This window comes from Apium graveolens, chromosome 6 (genome assembly GCF_009905375.1).
Source record: "Apium graveolens cultivar Ventura chromosome 6, ASM990537v1, whole genome shotgun sequence".
Lineage (NCBI taxonomy): Eukaryota > Viridiplantae > Streptophyta > Magnoliopsida > Apiales > Apiaceae > Apium > Apium graveolens.
The window spans coordinates 90,160,495-90,174,768 of NC_133652.1; positions in this window are offsets into that span (position 1 = coordinate 90,160,495).

The following is a 14,274-nucleotide window of genomic DNA, read 5'->3' on the forward strand; positions in this document are numbered from 1 at the left end:
GACTAATGGGATTACTAAGTAAGTGGAACGGTTTTTCTCCTTGAAAACTGCATGTAATAAGTAATGATTACTGAATACCCGTGCCCATTAATTATCTTTTATTGTTGCATGTCTGACAGGTGTCTCAACGGCTATTTTTTACCATGTATAAGTAAAAAGAGAGAAAAGATTGTAAAATCTTTTATTCACTTCTATACTCTATCTCTCTCTTTTTACTCTTATACTCTCACTATTTTCTGACGCTTTATCATACAGACATTTTATCAAACACCTTACAGGCAACCTTATTTCTCATTTATTTCTCATGGCACCAAAGGATTTGATTATAAATGGAGCCAAGTTCGTACCAAATAACTATGCTGCAATCCTGAACAAGGCTGAAGCTCCATCTGATTTGCACTTTGTGTAAGATTTTTTAGCAAATAGTGAGATTGGGTATGTTTTGACCCAACCTCACATTATCTCAAGCCAACAAGTTCTGACGTTTTGGCGAACTGGGATTTTTTATGATGGTGGTGCTACTGGTACTCCAAGCATCGTATTTGAAGTCATTGATGTTGAGCATGTGGTTACTTCTGGAGCAGTTCGTAAAGCTCTCCACTTACCAGAAGGTTGTACTTTTTCAACAGTGGAGGACCCTATTCTATAGCAGCTCATGGCCAGTTTGGGTTATGAGAAGAGTTTGGGAAAGCTTGGATAGTTGAAAAGGGCAAATATCAGGAAGGAATGGAGCTTTTTCTTCGATTGTATCACTAAGGCATTCGCCAATAAGTGCTCCAACTTTGATGCCATTCCAATCATGAGTCAGCAAATCGGGTATGCTCATATTCATCAAACACACTTTGATTTTGCAAGTGATGTGCTAGGATTCATAGGGGATAGGATGACAGAGGATAGGAATGTCGTATACTTTGCTAGATTCTGTCAGCTTATATATAATTTTTGTTGTGCTAATGAACCCCAACCTACCACTGATTTAATTCCATCCTTTAAGCTTGCAAAAAGGGCTTTTAATGATTTGTTAAATGCTGACATTAAGAAGAAAATGGTTAGACCCTTACAGATACCTCAGTCTGTAAAACAGATTCTTGTAAATGCTGATCCTCAAACCTTCACATCTGTTTACCCTGATGTTCAACCCACCAGCACATCCCAGCCACCACAACAACCATCAGAACATACCATATCTACACCTCAAACTTCTCAACCTCAACCTACTCAACCCTTCATCAGGACATATTTTAAACCATCACGGACATCTCAACCTTCACCATCAGCACATCATGTGAGGCCTTCATCTTCCAAACCTAAGAGGACAAAGACTATACCTCAGACACAATAGAAGAGAAGGAGGATTGTTCTGAGGGATGAGTCAGACAGTGAGGAACAGGTTCCAGTATCAGAACCTGTTGTTGTAGAAGCTGAGAAGATCTCTTCTCAGGAGGATGCTGAAATTGGGAGTTCTAGGCCCCTAAAAAGGCTTAGAAAGCTAAATTCTGATGAAGCTCCCAAAGTCTCTCCATCTGCAAAGAGACATAAAAAGCAAAGAGCCAGGAGGGCTGTCAGTGTATCATCACATTCTGAAGAAACTCTGGAAGAAGCAGCTAAGGAAGGGGGTCAGGAATCTCTGATCCCAACAGAACCAATGGCTGATTTACTTCCTTCAGCACAACCAGAAACTAATCAAGACAGACTGCCTACTCCTCCTGTGTCTCCTGTAAATGAACCAATACATACTGAAGACCCAGGCATAAGTGCTGAGATTGATATTCATAACCTGATTGTGCCTGAGGTTCTGTACTTGGAAGCTCCACCGGCTTAAATCACTCCACCAACAACCCCAATTCTGGATGCTGATTTTAATGAAGATATTCCTACTACACCTATTCTGAATCTGGATTATGAAAATCAGGTTTTAGGTGGCCATCAAGATTTGGCTGTTGATCAGAATTTAGTTGAAGATCAGCACTTAGAGGATGATGTTGAAGCATCAATAGCCACTCATACTATTCTTTTATCAGAGGAAGGTGATGATGCTGATTCTATAAGTTCTGATGCTGCTAATGATGAAGTTATTGGTTAACCTGCTGCCAATTTAGATGTTGATGCAGCTGGTCCATCAGGACATGCACCTCAACAAACTGTTCATAAAGCTGATTTAGTCAAGAAGTTTGTTACAGGGGCAGCACCAGTACCTTGGAGTAAAACTCCTAGAGGAAAGGAGTGGACTAAAGAATGGAACTCAGTTAGTTTTGTTCCTTCTGAAAAGATTCTTGCTGAGCATCTTGCAAAAGCTGATGAAATGCTGATACATGATGATTTCAAGACACATCTGAGAGTGACTGCATTGAGTACAAGACACATTCAAGGTCAGCACTCAATAACTCATGACAAGGTGAATAAAATTCAAGAAAACTTGATCCAGCAAGATATGAATCTGAAACTTGAAAATAACAGATTTTTCAAGCCTACCTTTGACAGAATTGCCTACATTGAGAAAACCCAAGAGAAGCAACAGTCTCGGATTGATGAAATTTTGAAGAATCAAGCTTCTCATCAAAATCAACTCAATGAGATCCAATCCTCAGTGGAATTGCTTGTCTCTCTTCTTTTACCTGCTGATGCCAAAAAGGGGGAGAAAGTAATTAAGTCCAAATGCAAACCTATCAAGACACTGAAGGGAAAGGATGATGAAAAAGATGACCAGGGAAACTCTGGAATGGGTGGGGGTCATGGTCAAGGTAAAGGTCTTTCATCAAGTAGAACTGGAACTACAAGTCAAAGAACAAGTTCTGATACTGGGAGAAGAATAAATTCTGATACTGGTAAAAGGATAAGTTTTGATGAACATCTGGAACTTGATGAGGAGATTTGAAGACAATTATTTCTGAAAGAAAATCCAGGAATGGACTTTGAGAGTCTAAAGGAAGAAGAAGCTAGACTTAAGTTAGAAAAAGTTAACTCCAAATCTGAAGCTTCTGTGGTTGAAAAGAAACTTCCTAAGGCTAAAGGCATTGTGATAAAAGAAAGGACAAATCCTGAGGCAACTAAGGCCAAATCACAAATGGAGATAGATCCAAGGTCCAAGGGCAAAGAAAAAGTTGGTGAACCTGTAAAGGTTTATGTGCCTTCTATAGATGAAGAAATATCTGATAAAGATGTTAATCTTACTCTAATTTCAAAGAAGATTTCTCAAACAACCTCTGACATGGCTTAAGTTGTTCAGAGTCAAGATATAATAAGTTCTGATATGACACTGAAGCAAGCAACCTCTGACATAGCTCAAGTTGGTTTGATATCAGAAAATAAGGAAAAGGAAACCTCTGACATTGCTCATGTTAAACCTTCAAAGTTACTCCTACCAAGATTCACCAAAGCCAAACAAATTCAACCTTTGAAGACTGCAACAAGTGGTTTTGAAGCAAGAGTTGTTACAGGAAAGGAAGCAAGAGATAAATCTGGATTGGGTAGTGCTGATGAAAGAAGAGTATAGAACAAAACCAATGATCCAACTTCCTTAAGTGAACCAGGTGTTGGAGCAACTCCTGAAAGATTGAATCAGCTTGAATCTGTATAGATGGTTTACCATACATTCTTGAAAGAACACATCTTATTATATTTCATGACAGATGGAAGGGTATACCACATTAGGCAGAATGCTATACCACTGAAGTATTATGAGGAACTAGAACATGTTCTATTCCTACTTCAAGTGAAGAACAGATTAACAGATAGTGCTGCAAATTATTTGAAGACTCAAATTCAGAGACAGAAGAAGCTTTATTCTGTAAAGTCTGACAGCACATACTGTCCCAAGTACAGAGATCACAAAGGTGATATTGTCGAGATGAAGCCTAACTCTGCGAAGATTATAACTACTTTTCTGGGTTATAAGGCTGTGGAATTCAATCTTATGTCTGACAAGGCATATTTGATCAGACTAGATCAGGACATAAGAAAAGCTAGAATAAATGATCTCAGGGCTGCTATCTTTCAAATTGGTGAAGATACAGTTGAATTGAAGAATGCTAAAAGGAGGATGATTGATGAACTTAAATATGCTGAGAGATGTTTGTTAAAGAACTATCTCAGAACAACTCCTGATATCAAAGAGATCAGTAATTGAAGCCAAGTCAAAGATCTATAACTGCTTAAATTCTGATGTGTATACAGACTGAAGCTGTTATCAGAATTTAAAGATGGTAAAGCTTTAAGGACTGTAAGTTGTAGTTATCTAGTCAAGTTCTCATGCATTTGTACTTAATATTTTTGACATCATCAAATATCTGTTAAACTTGTATATTATGTTAATTTACAAGTTAAGGGGAGATTGTTAGATATATTTGATAATGTCATGTCTAATATGATTTGTGTTTAGTTTTCAGATCTTACTTAAACATGACAAATCAGTACTTAACTGGAAATCAGCACTTAAACTAAAGTCAGAACTTAAGTTGTCAGAACTTAAGTTATCAAGAGATATTTATCAGGAGATAATATCAGGACTTAAGGAGACTTTCAGATAAGGAAGGCGGCTGATTTAAAAGAAAGAAGATCAAGACAAATGCAAGAAAAGATATGCATGAAGAAGGAATTCTATGAAGAATAGAATACTTGGAAGAAAAGATAACTAGTTGATATATTTTAGGAAGCAGAATTATATTCCATATCAATTAGTGATTATCTTGTAACTGTGCAGTATATAAACACAGACATAGGGTTTACACTAGATGTGTTATTATTATCGAGAATAATATTCTTTGTAACCCTAGCAGCTCTCGTGATAATTTGTTCATCACTGAGAGAGGACAGTTCCATATTGTAACAGAGTTTAATAAAGTTTGTTTTATGTTACTTGTGTTCTTTTAATTCGATTTGATTGTGATAAACACTGTATTCAACCCCCTTCTACAGTGTGTGTGACCTAACATGTATATTATTTTATTTTACTTCAGTGTCATTATACAGACTAACGAATTATCTCTATTTAAGTTTTGGAAAAAATATCATCAACGACGAAGATAAAAAAGTAATTTGTGTATTATGAAAACCAAGTATTGTATAAAACTAATTACGGTACCCACTATTAAATTCTTTTAGTTTTCGATGTGGGATGTACGGATGTTTTATTTTTTAATTTACAAATTTTTATTAATTTAAAATAGTTAAAAAATAACTTAAAGTTCAAACAAATAAAAAAAATACCGGATTTTGTTTGCTTTTATTTTGGCTCTATCTTGAGTTCTATAAATTATATTTTGACGATTTTACTGTGACGACCTCAATCTCGGGGTTAGGAAATGAGGACTCACACACCTCTAATCTACTAATTAAATATGCATAAACCCCGATTAACTACTAACAGGATCAACAGGATAAAGTATGAGACAAGATTACAACTACCAATCACAGAATATAACTTACAAACCCAAAATATTATTAAATAATCAGTATCGATTCCGGCTGGGAACCGACAGATAACCCATTGTATCTTTAAACACCTCTTACTAGGCGCGTGCTCACTCATAACCTGTACTACCTGCTCTGGCAACTGGAAGCCCTCAACACGGTAGGGACCACCAGGTACGCTCTTACGAGCAATGCGCCTAAGCCTGGCCATCTTCTTGCTTAACTGCCATGGTTAGATTAAGACAAAACAATGAGTATAAAACTCAGCAAGTAACTAAATAGCAGTTCTACAATAACAATTCTCAATATGCTTTGAACAAACTAGGGCATTCTATTTTAGCTAATCTAGGTGGCAGATTTCCATATATTTATTTTTGTTTTCTTTGAGATAAGGAAAGGGTATCCGAAGAATAGTTGGGCTTTCAAGGAAACAAATCTCGAAACAGGACAAAAGCCGACATTCATCACAATTTATTATAGGATCAAAATAGATCTTTCGATAGAGGAAAGCAACAGTATTTCAAGATATAGAATCATTCATATGATCAATAATTTCAGGAATCAGGGTTCTGAACCTTAAGCTCCACAATAACATAATCAACTCTTTTCAAAACAGTATAAACCATTTTCATTTCCAAAAATCAATTTACTGAATAAAAGTTTCAATTCCTTTTTTTTAATAATCATTTAGAACCCTTGATTGGATCACTTATCTTTCCATTTCATTATATACGGGTGATCAGCCCGTATCGACCTCCATTCCGGTCTTTAAGGTACCATTCGGCATAATTTCAGCCTTAAATTGGACTAGTCCCACTAGCCTCTTACCATGACTGGACTAGTCCCACTAGCCTCTTACGTCTCAAACCAATCCATCAGGAATTCATTTGGAAAACCTTGAGTTGGAATACAATAGGTTTTCTAAAATTCATTTTATCATTACCAAGCCTTTGAAATCATTCGGACTCTTTCAAGTCGAAACTCATTCTTAATTCAGATTTTAAAGAAACAAAGTTCAGGGAGTGAATCAAAGATACGCAAGGAACAATTCTCAAGGATTCTGCATCAAAGATAATAAGGTACTAAATTTGAAGGATCAGCAATAACTTAGGGATCATTAGGGCGATCAAGAGAAACAGGGTATCAGTAACAGAGTTATCCAAGATAATTTTAAGGTTCAATATGATGATGGCATTATAGGAAACTTAAACAGAAAGGCAGATTATCAACGGGTGAAATCAATAGGATTATCAATAACAGGTTATCAAGAACAAAGGGTACTTCAAATCAATATCAGGGTTTCATAAAGCAAGGGTTTCATACTTTAACAGTTCAATACTCTACATGGTATGAACAACATTTCCTTTACAATCATTTATACAAGTAATCAGAGTTACTTGCCTGAAATTGCTTTCCTGAGGGTTGAACTACTGCCACCTAGTATACTTTTCCCTTTCCTAGCCCGAATGCCCTCACGCTCCGAATCTACAATAAAACCAGAAATCTTAATTAGATTCCCAACTCTCGTTCCCGGAACGATCACTCTATACGATAACTCGATTATATTCTTGACTCGAACTATACGAGTATAGCTTATACAAATAAGCACACAGCACATAGCACATAGCACAATTCTTTCTCGAAGTTTTCATATCCTTATATACCTAGCAATTAAAGCGTACTCGCTTGACCTAGGCTATTTCTCAAATCACACTAACACTACTATTTTACGAGTACTAGACCCAGTTACAACCAAACATTTACGTGCATACTATCACTTATATCAATCGATTTAATTCCCTTTTCTTTTATTCCTTAATTCGAATCAAAACAACAATCCAATCAAGCAAAATCAAAGATTTATACATATAACACTCAATCATTCTTTCAATTACCAAAATCAAGTTTTGACCTTTATTTCTTATGGCCTATTCGGCCTTATTGCAAATACCCACCATAAAATCAATCAAATACTCACTTTAATTCACATAAACACGTATCTCATTCAACAACCTTTAAAGAACCACTCTCCTTTCTTTTAATCATAAAAATTCTGAACCATAATCATACATATACAATCAAATTTCTCAAAAATCACACCATGCAACTTTAGTTCTAGCATGATCCAACATTTAAACTAGCACCATTTTCTTTATTAACAAATTTCGAACATAAACACCACTCAATCATGGTCATGAAATCAAGTTCTCATTAGTCACTAAGATTTTTAGCAAAAAAAATCAACTCAATTCTCTTTTTAAGCCTAAGACCCATTCGGGTTTATCAAGAAAACACACATGCAAAGTTCAATCTTGACATGCAAAGTCTTATATCACATTTTCAACTTGTTTTAAGCCTTAACTTAGTCATTGCTCTCATTTTCATCAAGATTTTCGAAGCACAAAGCCAAACTCACCTAATGACTCAAACCTTAATCAAATTATTCAATCAACATGCATGCATTCACTTAATCACAAATCAATCTCTTCTAAACCCATTTTCTATTCGGCAAAAATTCAAAAACTCACAATCCAAGAACCAAACAATTGACATGCATCACTAACTCCTCTTTTAAATCAACATGCAACTCTATTTCTTACTAATTAAACTTAGTTTACACCAAGATCATGTCACAAAATTCAATTCCCTTTTTATTAGCATAAAAGCCGAACCAAAACCTCAACATGCAATCATAAATTCTGATTATCTAAGCAACAATCACTTGCACACATTCATTTTATAACCAAGGTAATCATTTTACCAAGCACCCACTCGATTTTTATCAAAGAAGCCAAAACCCCTTTTTTTCAAATTTTCAAGAAATCATAACATGCAACATTAAAATCTAACAATCACCTCATGGAAAACCCACCGGCTCTCCTTTGGATCATGGCCGGTGGTGGTCGAACTGGAGAGAGTCCATGACGGATCTCCTCTCGAGTTTATGACCTCCAAAACCTCTTAAAATCACTCTTATAGTTATGCTTCAAGAAATTGTTTTTCTTAAACACAACCATAGTGTTCAATCATCAAAAGACTTGCTAATACTTACATGCAAATAGGAATCAAGAAGTATACCGAAAATAAAGGCTAAAGGTAGCAATATCTTTGAGTTTGAGTAAGATTTGGGGGTTGCATGCAAGTGAGAGAGATGAGAGATGAGAGGGCCGAGAGGGAGTGAAAGAGAGAGAGAGTGTTCGGGAGAGAGACGAGAGAAAAGAAAGAGAGAAGAAAGAAAAGAGAGAATGAGTGAAAAGAAAGAAAAAGAAAGAGAAGTGGGTTATATATAGCACTTAGAAACAAGGGCAATCTAGTAATTTACCAACTTCCTTTTTCTCACTCATTCCTTTTCTTTTTACTAAAATGCGATAAAATTCAAATACAAAATATATCTCTCTCGGAAAGTCGAGAATTATTGAAAATGACATTTTTAACGCGTAGGCCTCGAAATTAGCTTTTTATTCATTACTCATAATATGAATTTGAGCAAACGGTTGATTTTATATGAATTTCGCAAACTTGCTTTAATAAATACATTTTCCACTTAAAATCAATTTAAAAATGCAAAGATCCACAATTAAATTCACTTATCATTTTTTAAAAAGTCTCTAAGACCTCTACGAAGATAACAGAACAAATCCCATGTTTTTATCCATCTCAGATGATTTTATAAAAATGCACGAAGGTTAAATAAACCCTTATGTAAATCACATAATTCCTTTGAAATTCACAGAAATTAACACAGAACATATAATCATGCACACAGTCAAGCAATCACACGCATATAGTCATATAACGACTCAGGTCTGATCATAGAATCTATCCCTCTTTAATCTTTATCATCTTTTATGCGTACCGGGTCACGTTCAGCCTGACGGCCCGACGCTCAGCGTTTCGAATACGCTTCTCATTACCTTTGCCAATCAACACGTCTCTTAAGATGAAATACTTCATTCATTCACTTCACATATAATTCACATTTTATATTATTTAATTTCCATATTAGGACGGGTTCCGTTCTACCTGACGGCCCGAAACCACAGCTTGACTTCTAAGCTGACTCCTTAAATTGGAACGTTTTTATCCACGCTCCTTAACTCTAGTATACAGATAAGACAAATAATTACCACTTAATCACATAATTATAATCTCATCACATAACACGTACTTTACTTTCTTAATTACGACGCAAAATTCTCGGTCGTTACAATCTACCCTCCTTAAAAGGATTCTGTCCCCAGAATCTAATCTAAGCAAATAGATGGGGATACTTTTCTTTCATTTCGCTTTCTAATTCCCAAGTCGATTCCTCGACTAGTGGATTTCTCCACAACACTCTAACTAGAGGTACAACTTTATTTCTAAGCGTCCTTTCTTTTCGATCCAAAATTCGCACTGGTTGTTCCACATAGGACAAATCTGGTTGGATTTCTACTGGTTCCAACTCGATCACATGGCTCGCATCAGCATTATACTTCTTCAGGAGAGATGCATGAAATACATTGTGCAGATGTTGCATTTGCGGCGGTAGCGCTAATTTATACGCCACTTTCCCAACTTGTCGTAATACTTCAAATGGTCCAATGTACCTTGGACTTAACTTTCCTTTCTTTCCAAATCGAGTTAAACCTTTCCAAGGAGATATCTTCAATAAGACCTTGTCTCCAGTTTCGAATTGCACATCTTTCTGCTCTTGATTCGCGTACTTTACCTGTCGGTCTTGAGCTGCAATTAATCTCTTTCGTATCATTTCAACTTTTTCCTTCGTTTGCTGCACTAGCTCGGGGCCAATTAACTTGCGCTCAACAACTTCGTCCCAATAAGTAGGGGATCTACACTTTCTTCCATACAACGCTTCATAAGGCGGCATGCCAATACTTGCGTGATAACTGTTGTTGTAGGAAAACTCAATTAAGGGCAAATGATCGTCCCAATTTCCTTTGAAATCTATTACGCAGGTTCGCAACATATCCTCAATTGTCTGAATTGTCCTTTCACTTTGTCCGTCTGTTTGCGGATGATATGTTGTACTCATTTTCAATTTCGTTCCCAAATGATCATGGAATTGTCGCCAAAATCTCGAATTAAACCTTGGATCTCTATCAGACACGATAGATACAGGAGCTCCATGACGCATCATGATTTCATCCAGATACATTTTGACCAGCTTCTCTAATGAAAACCTTTCGTTTATCGGCAAGAAATGTGCTGACTTTGTCAGTCGATCAATTACCACCCAAATCGCATCATGATTAGACTTGGTTTTAGGTAATCCTACCACGAAATCCATTGCGATATGTTCCCATTTCCATTCGGGTATGTCCAGTGGCTGAAGCAATCCACTTGGCCTTTGATGTTCCGCTTTAACTCTTTGGCACGTGTAACATTTGCTTATCCATTCCGCAATTTCCTTTTTCATGTTTGGCCACCAAAAATTTTCTTTCAAATCCTGGTACATCTTCGTACTTCCAGGGTGAATTGAAAATCTCGAGTTATGCGCTTCTTGCAAAATCTCGTGCTTTAGTTCCACAACATCAGGTATCCAAATACGTGAGTTAACACGGTATATCCCTTTTCCATCCTTTTGAGCTTTAATTTCTTCTCCCGTCAACTTATTCCTTTCGTGATTCATCACTTGCTCTTGACAGCATCTAATCTTTTCTAAAATTTCAGGTTGAAACCGTATTGCATAAATGGCTTCACCTCCACATTCTGGAGTCTGCACCACTATTTCCATCTTTTCAAAGTCCTTGATTAATTCTTCTGATGACGTTAACATATTCAACTTTTCCTTTCGACTTAAAGCGTCAGCTACCACATTTGACTTTCCAGGATGATAGTTTATCGCATAATCATAATCTTTGATCAATTCCAACCACCTTCTTTGTCGCATATTCAGTTCTTTCTGAGTAAAGAAATACTTTAAGCTCTTATGGTCCGTATAAATCTCGCACTTTTCCCCGTACAAATAATGCCTCCAAATCTTAAGGGCAAACACAATTGCTGCCAATTCCAAATCGTGCGTTGGATACTTTTGCTCGTGCGGTTTGAGTTGCCTTGACGCGTATGCTATTACCTTCCCGTGTTGCATTAACATGCATCCAAGTCCTTTATAGGAAGCATCACTGAATATCACAAATTCACCTTTATCATCTGGTAATACCAACACAGGGGCGGTTACCAACCTCTTCTTTAATTCTTGAAAACTTTCCTCACACTTTTCTGTCCAAACGAACTTCTCATTCTTTCTCGTCAATTTTGTCAATGGAACGGCAATCTTTGAGAAATCTTGTACAAATCTTCTATAGTATCCGGCTAATCCCAGAAAACTTCTGACTTCCGTCGGAGTCTTGGGTTTTTCCCAATTCATTACAGCTTCTATCTTGGCTGGATCCACTTTAATTCCTTCTTTATTAACTACATGACCAAGAAATTGCACTTCCTTTATCCAAAATTCACACTTTGAAAACTTTGCATACAGCTTCTCTTTTCGCAGAATTTCCAAGGAAATCCTCAAATGCTCCTTATGATCTTCCTCCGTTTCGGAATAAATCAGTATATCGTCAATAAACACAATCATGAACTTGTCCAAATATTGCTTGAACACTCTGTTCATAAGATCCATAAATGCAGCTGGCGCATTCGTCAAGCCAAATGCCATCACCAAAAACTCATAATGTCCGTATCTTGTTCGGAACGTTGTCTTGGGTATATCTTCCGCTTTGATCTTTAGTTGATGATACCCAGATCTTAAATCAATCTTTGAAAAGCACGAAGCTCCTTTTAATTGGTCAAACAAGTCATCGATCCGTGGTAGAGGGTACTTATTCTTGATCGTCAACTTATTCAGTTCACGATAATCGATACACAATCGCATACTTCCATCCTTCTTCTTTACAAACAACACCGGTACACCCCACGGGGATACACTCGGTCGGATTACTACTTTGTCCAACAACTCTTGCAACTGAGCTGCCAATTCCTTCATTTCAACCAGCGCCATGCGATAGGGAGCTTTCAACACTGGTTCCGTACCAGGAGCCAATTCAATCGTAAACTCGTTCTCTCTGTCTTGAGGTAGTCCAGGCAATTCATCAGGAAACACGTCCGGAAAATCTCTTACTACCGGAATATCGTCGATCCTTACAGATTCTTTCTCCACGTCCACGACATGAGCCAAATAAACCTCGCATCCTTGACGCATTAATCTTCTCGCCTCAATAACCGTTAGAAATTTCTTTTCTTGCCTCCTTCCTTTAAATATCACTTCCTCACCATCCTTGGTTTTTAACTTCACTTTCTTACTTTTACACTCTATTTGCGCCTCGTGGTTTGACAACCAATCCATTCCTAGAATAACCTCAAATTCTCCTAACATAAAAGGAATTAAGTCAGCAGAAAAGTGCCGACCTTCTATAGACACATCACAATCGGGACAAATCTTATTAACAACTACTTTCTCTTGATTTGCTACCTCTATAATCAAATTAGGCTCTAGAGGGTACGCAACACAATTTAACTTATCAAGAATGCTTTCAGAAATAAAAGATCTGGTTGCTCCAGAATCCATCAAAACTTTTACTTCTACTGAGTTTATAACAAGCATACCTGCTACCACGTCCACATCTTGTACCGCATCTTTCATTGACATGTTAAAGGTCCTAGCTCTGGGTTGAGCTGATGGTGCTGGGAGAGACGGCGGTCCAGCAATTCTGAGAACATTAGCCTTCTGCACAGGCTCCTTGCAATTTCTAGCCATGTGGCCTGCCTTGCCACACTTGAAACAAGCCAAATCAGGCTTCCTTACTTCATTTGAACATTCTGAAGAATAATGCCCCTTCTGGTTGCACTTAAAACATGTTATATCCAGCTAATTACACCTCCCCGGGTGTCTCTTTCCACAGTTCCTGCATTCTTGCATCTGGGGCCTGCTATCATTTCCCGGTTGTCCAGCTTTCTGGAAACGGTTCTTCTGAGCTCCATTCCCGGGTCTAAACTTCTGAAACTTTTTGTTCTGACCTCCACCATTCTTTCCAAACTTTCCTCTGAACTTTGAACTTCCTTGCTCTTGCTCAGAGCTTTCAAACTTCCTCTTTCTTCCTTCATTTTCTCTTCGAGCAGCTTCCCGCTCACCTTCCACTATCATTGCCTTCTGAACCAAAGCAGCATAGTTCTTGATCTCCAACATTGCTATTTGACTCCTAATCCACGGCTTAAGTCCCTGCTGGAACCTCTTAGCCTTCTTTGCTTCAGTATTCACGTACTCTGGCACGAACCTTGCCAACTCCGAAAACTTCACCTCATATTCTGCTACCGACATTTCCTCCTGTCTAAGATCCAAAAATTTCATCTCCAACTAATATTGCATATAACTTGGCAAATATTTTTCCAAAAACATCTCAGTGAACTTCTCCCAAGATAAGTCTTTGCCTTCCAACAACGCCTTAGAAGACTCCCACCAAAAACTTGCTTCATCCCTCAAATAATAACTTGCGTACTGAGCTTTCTTATCGTCCTTAACTTCGGCTAGCTCAAAGGCTTTTTCCATCTCTCTCAACCACGACTGTGCTTTAATCGGATCTGGAAAACCTAAGAACTCTGGAGGGTGAACAGATTGAAAGTGCTTGAAATTTCCAACTTTTGGGGCCACAGGTTGTTGCAAAAGCTGAGCAAGTCTGCTCATCAAAGTGGTTTCTGGGTTTATTTCTGGGTCTTGGGTGGGAATTTCTTCTTCTTGGTGATCTGGTGAGTTGGCCATTTCTTACAAACCTGATTGAGCAATTATTTAGCAATACGATAGCATGGCATATATAACAACAATTTTTATAAAATCTCTTTTGTGGGTTTTAAGTTTTACCCAATTTG